Genomic DNA, 14,557 nt, shown 5'->3' with positions numbered 1-14,557 from the left:
CAGTACTTATATTACACTGTATTTGCATTAAAAAATGAAAGAGTCAATATATATGCATAAATTATTTCCACAAAGATACCCAATAAACTGAGAATATTTATAGATTCCATGCTAGAAATGGTGCTAGCTGAGGTGCAAAGGTGGCAGGGATACTTTTCAACATACCTTTTTAATCTTTTGAATTCCAAATTGTCTGACTATATAAACTTATTAAAAATTAACCATAAATGAATGCATAAGTAAATTAAATTGGGTTTAAAAAAAGTCAGTTACAAAGAAAAGCAGATTCATACAAAGATAAACCATTATAAAAATGTGGAAAACAAGGTATAAAGAAGAAATACAAATCACTCATAGTGTCATAGTAATGAGGTGACTACACTTAACTTGTAAGTGTAATTCCATCTAATTTATTTTTCCTAGTGATTTGGAGGACATACATTTTGGTCTCAATACTATTAAGGTTGTATTTTAGTTTTTACTCTAATCAAGGGTAAAACAATATGTAACTGTCTCATGACTCCATGTATGTGTGAGAAATTTCACACCTCTCCTTTTGTCCTGTTCTTCCCTCCCTCAATTCCAGGATATTTATATTTATGGTTTAGGTGCAGATTATTGTTATGGCATCAGTTTTTTTTTTTTTTTAAAGATTTTATTTATTTATTTGACAGAGATCATAAGTAGGCAGAAAGACAGGCAGAGAGACAGGGAAAGCAGGCTCAATGCTGAGCAGAGAGCCTAATGCAGGGCTCAATCCCAGGACCTGACCTGAGCCAAAGGCAGAGGCTTTAACCCACTGAGCCATCCAGGCACCCCTATTGCATCAGTTTTTATATCACATATATTTTCCATGAATAATATTTGGGCATGTACCTTTAGCTTTTTAAAATACAGCTTTATTGAGATGAAATTCACATGCCACATAATTTATCTATTTACACAATTGATTTTTTTAATTTTATTTTTATTTTATTTTTTTTTTTAAAGATTTTATTTATTTATTTGACAGAGAGAAATCACAAGTAGATGGATAGGCAGGCAGAGAGAGAGAGAGAGAGAGAGGGAAGCAGGCTCCCTGCCCCGCTGAGCAGAGAGCCCGATGTGGGACTCGATCCCAGGACCCTGAGATCATGACCTGAGCCGAAGGCAGCGGCTTAACCCACTGAGCCACCCAGGCGCCCACAATTGATTTTTTTTAAAGTAGAGTCCATGTCCAATATGGGGCTTGAATTCACAACCCTGATATCAGAGTCACATGCTCTACCAACTGAGCCAGCCAGGTGCTCCACAAGTTTTTAAATATAGTCTCAGAGTTGTACAGTCATCATCACCATCAATTTTATAGCATTTATTATTATTATTTTTGTTAACATATAATGTATCATCTGCCCCAGGGGTACAGGTCTGTGAATCATCATGCTTACACATTTCACAGCACTCACCATATCACATACCCTCCCCAGTGTCCCTAACCCAGCCACCCTATCCCTTCCCCCCCACCCCCCGGAACCCTAAATTTGTTTTGTAAGATTAAGAGTCTCTTATGGTTTGTCTTCCTCCTGATCCCATCTTGTTTCATCTTTTCCTTCTTTACCCCCCAAACCCCCCACCCTGCGTCTCAAATTCCTTATATCAGGGAGATCATATGATAATTGTCTTCCTCCAACTGACTTATTTTGCTCAGCATAGTACTCTCTAGTTCCATGCATGTTGTCACAAATGGCAAGATTTCATTTCTTTTGATGGCTGCATAGTATTCCATTATATATATATTTCCATTATATATATATATATAATATTATATATATTTTTTGTATTTCCCTGATGGCAAGTGATGTGGAACATTTTTTCATGTGTCTGTTGGCCATCTGGATGTCGTCTTTGCAGAAATGTCTGTTCATGTCCTCTGCCCATTTATGATTGGATTATTTGTTCTTTGGGTATGGAGTTTGATAAGTTCTTTTTTTTTTCCTTTAATTTTTATTTATTTATTTTTTATTTGACACAGACAGAGAGAGCACAAGCAGGTGGAGTAGCAGGCAGAGGGAGAGGGAAACACAGGCTCCCCCCTGAGTAAGGAGCCCAATGTGGGGCTCGAGCCCAGGACTCCAGGACCATGACCCGAGCCGAAGGCAGTTGCTTAACCAACTGAGCCACCCAGGCGCCCTGAGTTTGATAAGTTCTTTACAGATTTTGGATACTAGACCTTTATCTGATACATGTCATTTGCAAATATCTTCTCCACTTCTATCAGTTGTCTTTTGGTTTTGTTGATTGTTTCCTTTGCTGTGCAAAAGCTTTTGATCTTGATGAAGCCCTAATAGCTCATTTGCTTGCTTCCCTTGCCTTTGGCAATGTTTCTAGGAAGAAGTTGATGTGGCTGAGGTCGAAGAGGTTGCTGCCTGTGTTTTCCTCAAGGATTTTAATGGGTTCCTTTCTCACACAGGTCTTTCATCTGTTTTGAGTCTATTTGTGTGTGTGGTGTAAGGAAATGGTCCAGTTTCATTCTTCTGCATGTGGCTGTCCAATTTTCCCAACACCATTTGTTGAAAAGACTGTCTTTTTTCCACTGGACGTTCCTTCCTGATTTGTCAAAGATTAGTTGACCCTAGAGTTGAGGGTCTATTTCTGGGCTCTCTATTCTGTTGCATTGATCTATGTGTCTGTTTTTGTGCCAGTACCATACTGTCTTGATGATGACAGCTTGTAACAGAGCTTGAAATCTAGAACTGTGATGCCACCAACTTTGGCTTTTTCTTACAAAATCCCTCTGGCCATTCGGGGTCTCTTCTGGTTCCATATAAATTTTAGGATTATTTGCTCCATTTCCTTAAAAAAATTGATGGAATTTTGATAGGGATTGCATTAAACATGTAGATTGCTTTAGGTAGCATAGACATTTTCACAATATTTGTTCTTCCAATCCAGGAGCATGGAACATTTTTCCAATTCTTTGTGTCTTCCTCAATTTCTTTTTTTTCTTTTTTTTAAAAATTTTTTATTTTTTATAAACATACATTTTTATCCCCAGGGGTACAGGTCTGTGAATTGCCAGGTTTACACACTTCATAGCACTCACCAAAGCACATACCCTCCCCAATGTCCATAACCCCACCCCCCTTCTACCAACCCCCCTTCCCCCAGCAACCCTCAGTTTGTTTTGTGAGATTAAGAGTCACTTATGGTTTGTCTCCCTCCCAATCCCATCTTGTTTCATTGATTCTTCTCCTACCCACTTAAGCCCCCATGTTGCATCACCACTTCCTCATATCAGGGAGATCATATGAGAGTTGTCTTTCTCCGCTTGACTTATTTCGCTAAGCATGATACGCTCTAGTTCCATCCATGTTGTCGCAAATGGCAAGATTTCATTTCTTTTGATGGCTGCATAGTATTCCATTGTGTATATATACCACATCTTCTTGATCCACTCATCTGTTGATGGACATCTAGGTTCTTTCCATAGTTTGGCTATTGTGGACATTGCTGCTATAAACATTCGGGTGCACGTGCCCCTTCGGATCACTACGTTTGTATCTTTAGGGTAAATACCCAGTAGTGCAATTGCTGGGTCATAGGGCAGTTCTATTTTCAACATTTTGAGGAACCTCCATGCTGTTTTCCAGAGCAGTTGCACCAGCTTGTATTCCCACCAACAGTGTAGGAGGGTTCCCCTTTCTCCACATCCTCGCCAGCATCTGTCATTTCCTGACTTGTTGATTTTAGCCATTCTGACTGGTGTGAGGTGATATCTCATTGTGGTTTTGATTTGTATTTCCCTGATGCCGAGTGATATGGAGCACTTTTTCATGTGTCTGTTGGCCATCTGGATGTCTTCTTTGCAGAAATGTCTGTTCATGTCCTCTGCCCATTTCTTGATTGGATTATTTGTTCTTTGGGTGTTGAGTTTGCTATGTTCTTTATAGATTTTGGACACTAGTCCTTTATCTCATATGTCGTTTGCAAATATCTTCTCCCATTCTGTCAGTTGTCTTTTGATTTTGTTAACTGTTTCCTTTGCTGTGCAAAAGCTTTTGATCTTAATGAAATCCCAATAGTTTATTTTTGCCCTTGCTTCCCTTGCCTTTGGCGTTGTTCCTAGGAAGATGTTGCTGTGGCTGAGGTCGAAGAGGTTGCTGCCTGTGTTCTCCTCAAGGATTTTGATGGATTCCTTTCTCACATTGAGGTCCTTCATCCATTTTGAGTCTATTTTTGTGTATGGTGTAAGGAAATGGTCCAATTTCATTTTTCTGCATGTGGCTGTCCAATTTTCCCAACACCATTTATTGAAGAGGCTGTCTTTTTTCCATTGGACATTCTTTCCTGCTTTGTCGAAGATGAGTTGACCATAGAGTTGAGGGTCTATTTCTGGGCTCTCTATTCTGTTCCATTGATCTATGTGTCTGTTTTTGTGCCAGTACCATGCTGTCTTGATGATGACAGCTTTGTAATAGAGCTTGAAGTCCAGAATTGTGATGCCACCAACTTTGGCTTTCTTTTTCAATATCCCTTTGGCTATTCGAGGTCTTTTCTGGTTCCATATAAATTTTAGAATTATTTGTTCCATTTCTTTGAAAAAGATGGATGGTACTTTGATAGGAATTGCATTAAATGTGTAGATTGCTTTAGGTAGCATAGACATTTTCACAATATTTATTCTTCCAATCCAGGAGCATGGAACATTTTCCCAATTCTTTGTGTCTTCCTCAATTTCTTTCATGAGTATTTTATAGTTTTCTGGGTATAGATTCTTTGCCTCTTTGGTTAGGTTTATTCCTAGGTATCTTATGGTCTGGGGTGCAATTGTAAATGGGATTGACTCCTTAGTTTCTCTTTCTTCTGTCTTGTTGGTGTAAAGAAATACAACTGCTTTCTGTGCATTGATTTTATATCCTGACACTTTACTGAATTCCTATACAAGTTCTAGCAGTTTTAGAGTGGAGTCTTTTGGGTTTTCCACATATAATATCATATCTGCGAAGAGTGGTAGTTTGACTTCTTCTTTGCCAATTTGGATGCCTTTAGTTTCTTTTGGTTGTCTGATTGCTGAGGCTAGGACTTCTAGTACTATGTTGAATAGCAGTGGTGATAATGGACATCCCTGTCGTGTTCCTGACCTTAGCCGAAAAGCTTTCAGTTTTTCTCCATCGAGAATGATATTTGCAGTGGGTTTTTCATAGATGGCTTTGATAATATTGAGGTATGTGCCCTCTATCCCTACACTTTGAAGGGTTTTGATCAGGAATGGGTGCTGTACTTTGTCAAAAGCTTTTTTCTCAGCATCTATTGAGAGTATCATGGTTCTTGTTCTTTCTTTCATTAATGTATTGTATGACATTGATTGATTTGCAGATGTTGAACCAACCTTGCAGCCCTGGAATAAATCCCACTTGGTCGTGGTGAATAATCCTTTTAATGTTCTGTTGGATCCTATTGGCTAGTATTTTGGTGAGAATTTTTGTGTCTGTGTTCATCAAGGATATTGGTTTGTAATTCTTCTTTTTGGTGGGGTCTTTGTTTGGTTTTGGGATCAAATTGATGCTGGCCTCATAAAATGAGTTTGGAAGTTTTCCTTCCATTTCTATTTTTTGGAACAGTTTCAGGAGAATAGGTATTAATTCTTCTTCAGATGTTTGGTAGAATTCCACTGGGAAGCCGTCTGGCCCTGGGCTCTTCTTTGTTGGGAGATGTTTGATGACTTCTTCAATCTCCTTACTGGTTATGGGTCTGTTCAGGTTATCTTTTTCTTCCTGGTTCAGTTTTGGTAGTTTCTACATCTCTAGGAATGCATCCATTTCTTCCAGATTGTCAAATTTGCTGGTGTATAAGTTGCTCAGAATATGTTCTTTCTCAGAATATGTTCTTGTATTTCTTTGGTGTTGGCTGTGATCTCTCCTCTTTCATTCATGATTTTATTTACTTGGGTCCTTTCTCTTTTCTTTTTGATAAGTCTGACCAGGGGCTTATCAATCTTATTAATTCTTTCCAAGAACCAGTTCCAAGTTTCATTGATTTGTTCTATTGTTTTTTTGGGTTTCTATTTCATTGACTTCTTCTCTGATCTTCATTATTTCTCTTCTCCTGGTGCGCTTAGGCTTTCTTTGCTGTTCTTTCTCCAGCTCCTTTAGGTGTAGGGTTAGGTTGTATATTTGAGACCTTTCTTGTTTCTTGAGGAAGGCTTGAATCGCTGTATACTTTCCTCTCAGGACTGTCTTTGCTGTGTCCCACAGATTTGGAACAGTTTTGTTTTCATTTTCATTTGTTTCCATGAATTTTTTCAATTCTTCTTTAATTTCCTGGTTGACCCATTCATTCTTTAGTAGGATGCTCTTTAGCCTTCATGCATTTGAGTTCTTTCTAGCTTTCCTCTTGTGATTGAGTTCTTGCTTCAGAGCATTGTGGTCTGAAAGTATGCAGGGAATGATCTCAGTCTTTTGGTACTGGTTGAGAACCTGATTTGTGACCCAGGATGTGATCTATTCTGGGGAATGTTCTGTGTGCACTAGAGAAGAATGTGTTTTCTGTTGCTTTGGGATGGAATTCCTGAATATATCTATGATGTTCGTCTGGTCAGTGTGTCATTTAAGGCCTTTATTTCCTTGTTGATCTTTTTCTTGGATGATCTGTCCATCTCAGTGAGGAGGGTGTAAAAGTCCCCTTCTATTATTGTATTATTGCCGATGTGTTTCTTGATTTTGTTATTAATTGGTTTATATAGTTGGCTGCTCCCATGTTAGGGGCATAGATATTTAAAATTGTTAGATCTTCTTGTTGGACAGACCCTTTAAGTATGATATAGTGTCCTTCCTCATCTCTGATTATAGTCTTTGGCTTAAAATCTAATTTATCTGATCTAAGGATTGCCACCCCAGCTTTCTTTTGATGTCCATTAGTACGGTAAATTGTTTTCCACCCCCTCACTTTAAATCTGAAGGTGTCTTTGGGTCTAAAATGAGTTTCTTGGTGACAGCATATTGATGGGTCTTGTTTTTTAATCCATTCTGATACTCTGTGTCTTTTGATTGGGGCATTTAGCCCATTTACATTCAGGGTAACTATTGAAAGATATGAATTTAGTGCCAGTGTATTGCCTGTAAGGTGACTGTTACTGTATATTGTCTCTGTTCCTTTCTGGTCTACTACTTTTAGGTTCTCTCTTTGCTTCAAGGACCCCTTTCAATATTTCCCGTAGGGCTGGTTCTGTGTTTGCAAATTCTTTTAATTTTTGTTTGTCCTGGAAGCTTTTGATCTCTCCTATTTTCAATGATAGTCTAGCTGGATATAATATTCTTGGCTGCATGTTTTTCCCATTTAGTGCTCTGAATATCTCATGCCAGTTCTTTCTGGCCTGCCAGGTCTCTGTGGATAAGTCTGCTGCCAGTTTATATTTCTACCGCTGTATGTTACAGACTTCTTGTCCCGAGCTGCTTTCAGGAATTTCTCTTTGTCACTAAGACTTGTAAGTTTTCTATTAGATGATGGGGTGTGGACCAACTTTTACTGATTTTGAGGGGGTTTCTCTGCATCTCCTGGATTTTGAGCCTGTTCCCTTTGCCATATTATGGAAATTCTCTATTATAATTTGCTCCAATATACCTTCTGCCCCTGTCTCTCTTTCTTCTTCTTCTGGAATCCCAATTATTCTAATATTGTTTTGTCTTATGGTATCACTTATCTCTCAAATTCTCCCCTTGTGGTCCAGTAGTAGTTTGTCTCTCTTTTGCTCAGCTTCTTTATTCTCCGTCATTTGGTCTTCTATATCACTAATTCTCTCTTCTGCCTCATTTATCCTAGAAGTAAGTGCCTCCATTTTTAATTGCACCTCATTAATAGCTTTTTTGATTTCAGCTTGGTTAGATTTTAGTTCTTTCATTTCTCCAGAAAGGGCTTTTATTTATCCAAGAAGGGTTTCTCTAATCTCTTCCATGCCTTTGTCAAGCCCAGCCAGCACCTTGAAATCATCATTCTGAAATCTAGTTCTGACATATTTCCAATGTTTGTATTGATTAGGTCCATAGCCATTGGTACTCCTGCTTGTTCTTTTTTTTTGTGGTGAGTTTTTCTGCCTTGTCATTTTATCCACGTAAGAATATATGAATGAGAGAATAAAATCCTAAGAGGTTGCCAAGACTGCAGAAAAAATTACACTAACCAAATCAGAAGAGACCCAAAAGTGGTGGGAGAAGAAAGGGTGAAAAAAGAAATAAAAATAAAAAAATAAAAAAAATTAGAAAATGTATATATTAGATTGGTAAATAGAACAGAGCCAGGGTATATATATTCTTTGTGTGTGTGTGTGTGCGTGTATACAGATACACATAAAGAAAATATTATATTTTTTCACACAAAGGTAAGGGTAAACATAATGAAGGGATAAAATATGACTGTAAAGATGATAAATTTTAAAAAAATTCTAAGAAAGCAATTGATAAGATAAATTGGTTTAAAAAAGAAAAAGAAAGGGGAGAGAATGTGCTCAAGCTGGAGAGTAGAACAAAGCCATGTGCTAGATTTAGGGTTTATTTTGATATATTAGAAGAGATTTTATCCCAAAATTTTAAAGAGAAAATAAATTATATGTATATAAAAAATAAGATTAAATACAATGAAGTGTTAAAATTTGACTATAACAATGAAGGTTTATAAAGATTCTTTTTTGAAAGGTATTTTTAGGAAAACCAGTTAAAAATGTTAAAAGAGGAAAGAGGAAAAGTTAAACAAAATAGAATATAAGAAAATAAAATTAAAAAAAATTTTTGCTTTGCACGACTAAAGAACTCTGGGGCAAAAAGCCATGAATTCTATGTTTTGCTTTCCTCTAGTCCTGGAGTTCTGCTGTTCTCCTTGATTGTGTGCTTGGTCTTGCCTGGATGTTCTTGCTGATCTTCTGGGGAAGGGGCCTGTTGCAGTGAGTATCAAATGTCTTTGCCTGAGGTGAAATTATACCACCCTTGCCAGGGGATAGGCTATGTAATCTGCTCGGGTTCACTCTTGGTTAATTTTGTTCCCTGAATGCTCTCCACAGAGCTCTGGAAGATGGGAATGAAAATGTTGTCCTCCCAATCTCCAGCCTGGAGGAGCCAAGAGCTCGGGGCCCCACTCCTGTGTCCCCTTGGAGAAAAGCAGTCCATCCCTTCCATCTCTCTGATTTTTAGCCTCACTCTGTGCTTACTCAGCCTGTGACCAAACATTTCCTTCTCTGGCACATAGCCCTGCTTGGAGCTTCCAAACCCAGCAGATTCCTGCCACATGTTCCTATACCACTCTTTGTAGAGGAGGTAGGAGGAAGTCTTTCCAGATCTGCCACTTGTGGGTCCCTGCTTATAAAGCAGCAGTCTGACTGTGCCTTGGATCACAGTTTAAGGTAACTCCCATTTGAAAGCTCACTCCTTGGCTCTGTCTTTGTAGTCGGCTTCCCCGCTCTGATACCTGGGAACTCTGTCACACTCAGAGACCTCTGATCCTTCTGTGACTCTTCAGGACCTGAGACCACATTGTCTACATGAGGGCTCAATCCCTGCTTAGCCTCTGGAATGATGTCCCTCAGTGGAGCAGACTTCTAAAAGTTCTGATTTGTGCTATGCTGTTCCACCACTTGCCGGGAGCTGGCCCCTCCCTCTATGGTCTATCTTCCTGTTGTTTCAGACTCACTTCTCCACACATCCTACCTTTCACAAAGTTGTGAATTTTCTGTTCCTAGAATTGCTGATTTTCTTCTCTTCTATCTCCTGGTGAGTCTGTAGGTGTTTGGAATGGTTTGATAACTATCTAGCTGAACTCCTGGGACCTGATGTCATTTCAGTCTGCTACTTTCTGCCATCTTGGCCCCAGCTCTTTTATAGGATTTTTAGCACCCCCAAAAGAAACCTGGTATCTATCAGCAGTCACTCTATTTTCCTCCCACTGACCCTAGCCCTAGACAACCACTAATCTACTCTCTGTCTCTATAGATGTGGTTATTTTAGCGATTTTATGACATGGTATCATATAACACATGGTCTTTTGTGGCTGATTTCTTTTACTTATAATATTTTCAAAGGTTCATCCATATTGTAGCACATATCAGTACTTTATTCCTTTTTATGGTTGAGTAAGATCCTGTTGTATAGATATACCACATTTTGTTTATGCATTCATCACTTCACAGATATTTAGGTTGTTTCCATATTTTGGCTATTATGAATAATGCTGCTATGAACATTTGTGTACATTTTTTTGTTTGAACATGTTTTCAGTACTCATGGGTATATGCTGGGTCATGTGATTACACTAGGGTTGATTTTTTAAGGAGCCATCAGACTGTTCTCCAAGGTGTCTAGACCATTTTACATTCTCATTAGCATTTTACATTCTCATTAGCATTGTATAAGGGGGCCAATTTCTCCATACTCTGGCCAACACTTGTTATCTGTCTTTTTGGTTATAACTATCTTAGTGGATATAAACTTGCCTTCAGTTTTGAAACCAAGTCTTTTAAGTAGTTTTCTGACAACAGATGAAATATGTAAAGCATCAAGTATACTAATGGCTTTATATACTAAAGGCTTTATAGAAGTCCAGAGAGAAAGGGATAAAAATCTTACTAATTTTCACCAATTGTTCTCAAGCTTTTATGTGCATTGGAATCACTTAGAAGACTTTTTTGAATCTGTATTATTGGGTCCTACCCAGAGATTCTAATTCAGTAGAATTGCAATGGGTGAGAAAATTTACATTTGTAACAAGTTTCTATATGTTACTGTTGGTCTAAAGACCACATTTTTGGAACCATTGATTTAATACACATGATGGTAATGCTTACTTTGAGCCCAGCTTCTTCCTTAAGTGTTTTACGTATGTTACTTTATGTAATCTTCACACAGGTATGCTCCACTATTAGATCATTTTACAGATGAAGAAATTGAGTCATGGAGAGATTAAGTAACTTGCTCAAGGAAATTGATTATATAAAGCTTAAGAAATTTTCTCAAGATCACATATCTGAAATTAGTGGAGCTGATACCTGGTTTGGTTCTAGTATTTATGCTCTTAATCACTATGTATTGCTGCTATAGATAAAGTTAATTCATATGGTATACATGTTTATTGAGTGAAAACTTGAGAATAATCAATTTCTTGCAAATTTGGGATGCTTAGTTCCAAGAAAGAATTCTTTTCTTTCAAGACAATAATCTAAAAAATTAAGGATTTCCTCAGTGTGCTTATATCTACTAATTCATTCATTACTGTGTTCAGTTATTCTCAAAGTTCTTTTGTGTTTATGATTCAGTTTTATGTAACATAGGACTACTGTGAATTATAATTTTTATGTTAACAAGTATTGTTGAATATCTAAGTAATTGTATGATCTTGGAGAGTGCCTGAAATTCTCTGGGCCTCAGTTTCTTCATCAAACTATGCCTTTATAATTTGGATTTAGTTGTCCTTTTATAAAATTCAGATGGCAATCATTTCTTAGTTGAGAGGGGAATTTAGTTAAGTGGATGCAATTTCCTGTTTTAAGATTTTCTCCTTTGACATTTTCTCAACTTTGGAAGTTACTGATAGAAAAAGTCAGAGTTGATCAAGCTTTCTTTGAGACCTTTTTTTTTTTTAAATGAACATTTGTGTTTGTGATTGTGATTTTGTATTCCTTACCTATAAATTGCTCATAATTTCTTACACAGTTTTTCCCATTTTGTATTAGTATTTCATAATTTTTTAGTTTACTAATGTGCAATCATTTAAACTGGTCTGAAGTTTCTAAAGTTTGTAGTACCTCAAATATTTTGTGATATACCTTGATTGTATACATACTAAGTTCAGAACACTTTACTAAACAGTTTAAGAACATAGGTTTGAAAGAGACACACTATATTTTCTGCCGTAGAAGAATTTACATTTTAATTGTAACAGTTTTAATTCAGTTTACTAATTAGTAAAGCATATCTGGAAAATTCATCAGACTTGGGCATGGACAAAAGTGATTACTGGATTTCCTTTCAGGGAAATGCTGAATGTCTAGAGACCCTGAAAGGTTTATCTGATTCTAAGTAAGTGTGCACTTTGGATCATCTTTGATCGACCAGGCTATTTTATAACTCTAAGGATAAAATTTAAATTGTAGAAAACAAAACATTGCAAACATTTTCTGCTTTTGACACTGCAAATGATTCTTGTTCTTGGCAATACAAATGGGTTTTGTCCAGGAGAAAATATAAATTTCTATAAGTCAGACTCTACAATTTGGTTTTCACTTCTTTCTGATTTTCTCCTTAATTAATAAGGAAATGAAATCTGACAGGTAACATTTTGATTCATGGTCTTTTAATATTTACATGAGAATCATGATTTTATAATTTTGGAATTTATGCTTTAGAATTTTTATCTACTTATATAATGCATATGTAGTTAAATATAAATATATATGAATTTATAAGACATACCATTATATATGCTGAAAAGTAGTAAGACAGCACTAATTTTTTTAGACTAAGAGTGATATTTTCCCTTATCACAAATAAAGCATGTACATGCAAGATGAACTAAAATATATTCACAAACAAGAAGAAAATTAAAAAATAAAAACATTTTATGGCCTCAACATCTAGAAATAATCACTGTTAAGACCTTGGGATACAGTATTTCTGACTTTTTTTGTATTTATGTAGCTTTTTTCTTAAGTAGGATAATACTATGTCCTATATTGATTTAAGCCTTTTTGTTTTAACTCAAAAGTATATAAATGAGCACCTTTTTGACATTTTGTTTTTGAAGATTGTATTTAGCATTTCTAAGGAGAGGGGGCTAACAAAGGTTCTTGTTATCTATCTTAACTCTAATTACTTAGTAGGTAACATGTCATTATTTTTAACATGACAACATGTTAAAATTGGCACATGAAACCACCATGTGTAGAAGAAATTAAAGCAAAACTGTTTGAATACTTTACAAGAGGTAGCCACTCTGTTAGGGATCTTCTCCCTGTACACACATCATGATTAAATATTTTTTGGTTTGTTTTTGTTTTTGTTTGTTTTGTTTTTTAAAAAGAAGCTGGTAGGGGTACCTAGGTGGTTCAGTGAATTAAACATCTGACTCAGCTCAGGTCTGGATCCAAGGTTGTGAGTTCAAGCCCTATGTTGGGCTTCATGCCAGGTTATTGAGGAACTGAGGGTGGGGAAGAATCTAAGACTACAAAGGAAAGGAAGCCAGGAATATCAGTATAGGAAAGCAGTCCTATCCTAGCTGTTAACATTTAAAAAGCCCTTTCAAGGACTAAAGAAATAAAGGCTACAAATGTCTGCAGCTTGAAATGGCTTTTATACTTTTGAACCTGTTATGAAAGCTTTTCTTAGAATTCTTTCCTCCCCCTCCTCCAAAACAAAATAGTTTTAAAAAAGAAATTAAACAGGAAAAGACCAGATAAAAAGGATGTTGCCACATAGTCTATTTTAAATTTCGGAGCCAGAAGAATAGCTTTTTGAAAAAAAAAAATTGAACAAAGAATTGCCATATTTGAAAGTCTGAAGGAAACAAAGAGAATGAGTTGTTTTATTCTTGAATCTTGTGAATTGCTAGCAGTTGAAATGTAGGTGCAATTCCAGCAGGGATCAACACCTCTTGATTTTGTTGCTCTTACACTTGTTTACAAACGTGTTAGAAAAAGTAAAAGAGAAAGAAGCAATATATACCCAGACCATTCTGTTTTTAATACAGTATTTGGTTGAACACAAAGGTTTTGTATCTATCTTCATAAAGAGTAACATTGGGCGCCTGGGTGGCTCAGTGGGTTAAGCCGCTGCCTTCGGCTCAGGTCATGATCTCAGGGTCCTGGGATCGAGGCCCGCATCGGGCTCTCTGCTCAGCAGGGAGCCTGCTTCCTCCTCTCTCTCTCTCTGCCTGTGTCTCTGCCTACTTGTGATCTCTCTCTGTCAAATAAATAAATAAAATCTTTAAAAAAAAAAAAAAAAAAAAAAAAAAAAAAAAAAAAAAAAAAGAGTAACATTTACTTCATAAAGAGTAATAGTTCAACATTTAAAAAAAATGTTGAAAGGACATGGATTGCCAATCCTTATAAAGTTACTCACCAAAAAGCTAGGTATGACTTTCCTCCCTTATTTTATGATTTATTTCTTATTATAAATGAAATGGAAAAATAAATGACAGACATGTAGTGGCTTACAGATTTTATCCTTTTAGCCTTATAAACCATCAAGATTGCAGAGGTATTTCCAGTCTCTCTAATGGAGTCTAACTCTACTTAAATTAAAAACTTTTAAAAGTCCTGCAATGTGATATGGAAGTTCTGAATTTTAGTCCCATCACTTCTATTAATTTAGTCATGGCACAGTCACCCAACCTGTCTCAGAGCCAACTAGTTTATTCTGTTTTTTCCATCTCTAAAGCTCTGTAATTCTGTGAATTTTAAAAAGTGAAAGTAATGTTAAGGATAAAATTTTCCTAAAGAAAAATTCTCAACAAATATTCTTAAATTCAAAATGATGTTTTCTTAATTGGTAATATAAAACAAAATTTTAGTATACCACAGAATTTTTTTGACCACCTAATTTTT

The sequence above is a fragment of the Mustela lutreola genome, chromosome 1 (genome assembly GCF_030435805.1).
Source record: "Mustela lutreola isolate mMusLut2 chromosome 1, mMusLut2.pri, whole genome shotgun sequence".
In the NCBI taxonomy this organism is placed as follows: Eukaryota; Metazoa; Chordata; class Mammalia; order Carnivora; family Mustelidae; genus Mustela; species Mustela lutreola.
The sequence above is the reverse complement of the archived record's forward strand: the minus strand, read 5'-3'. Positions refer to the sequence as shown.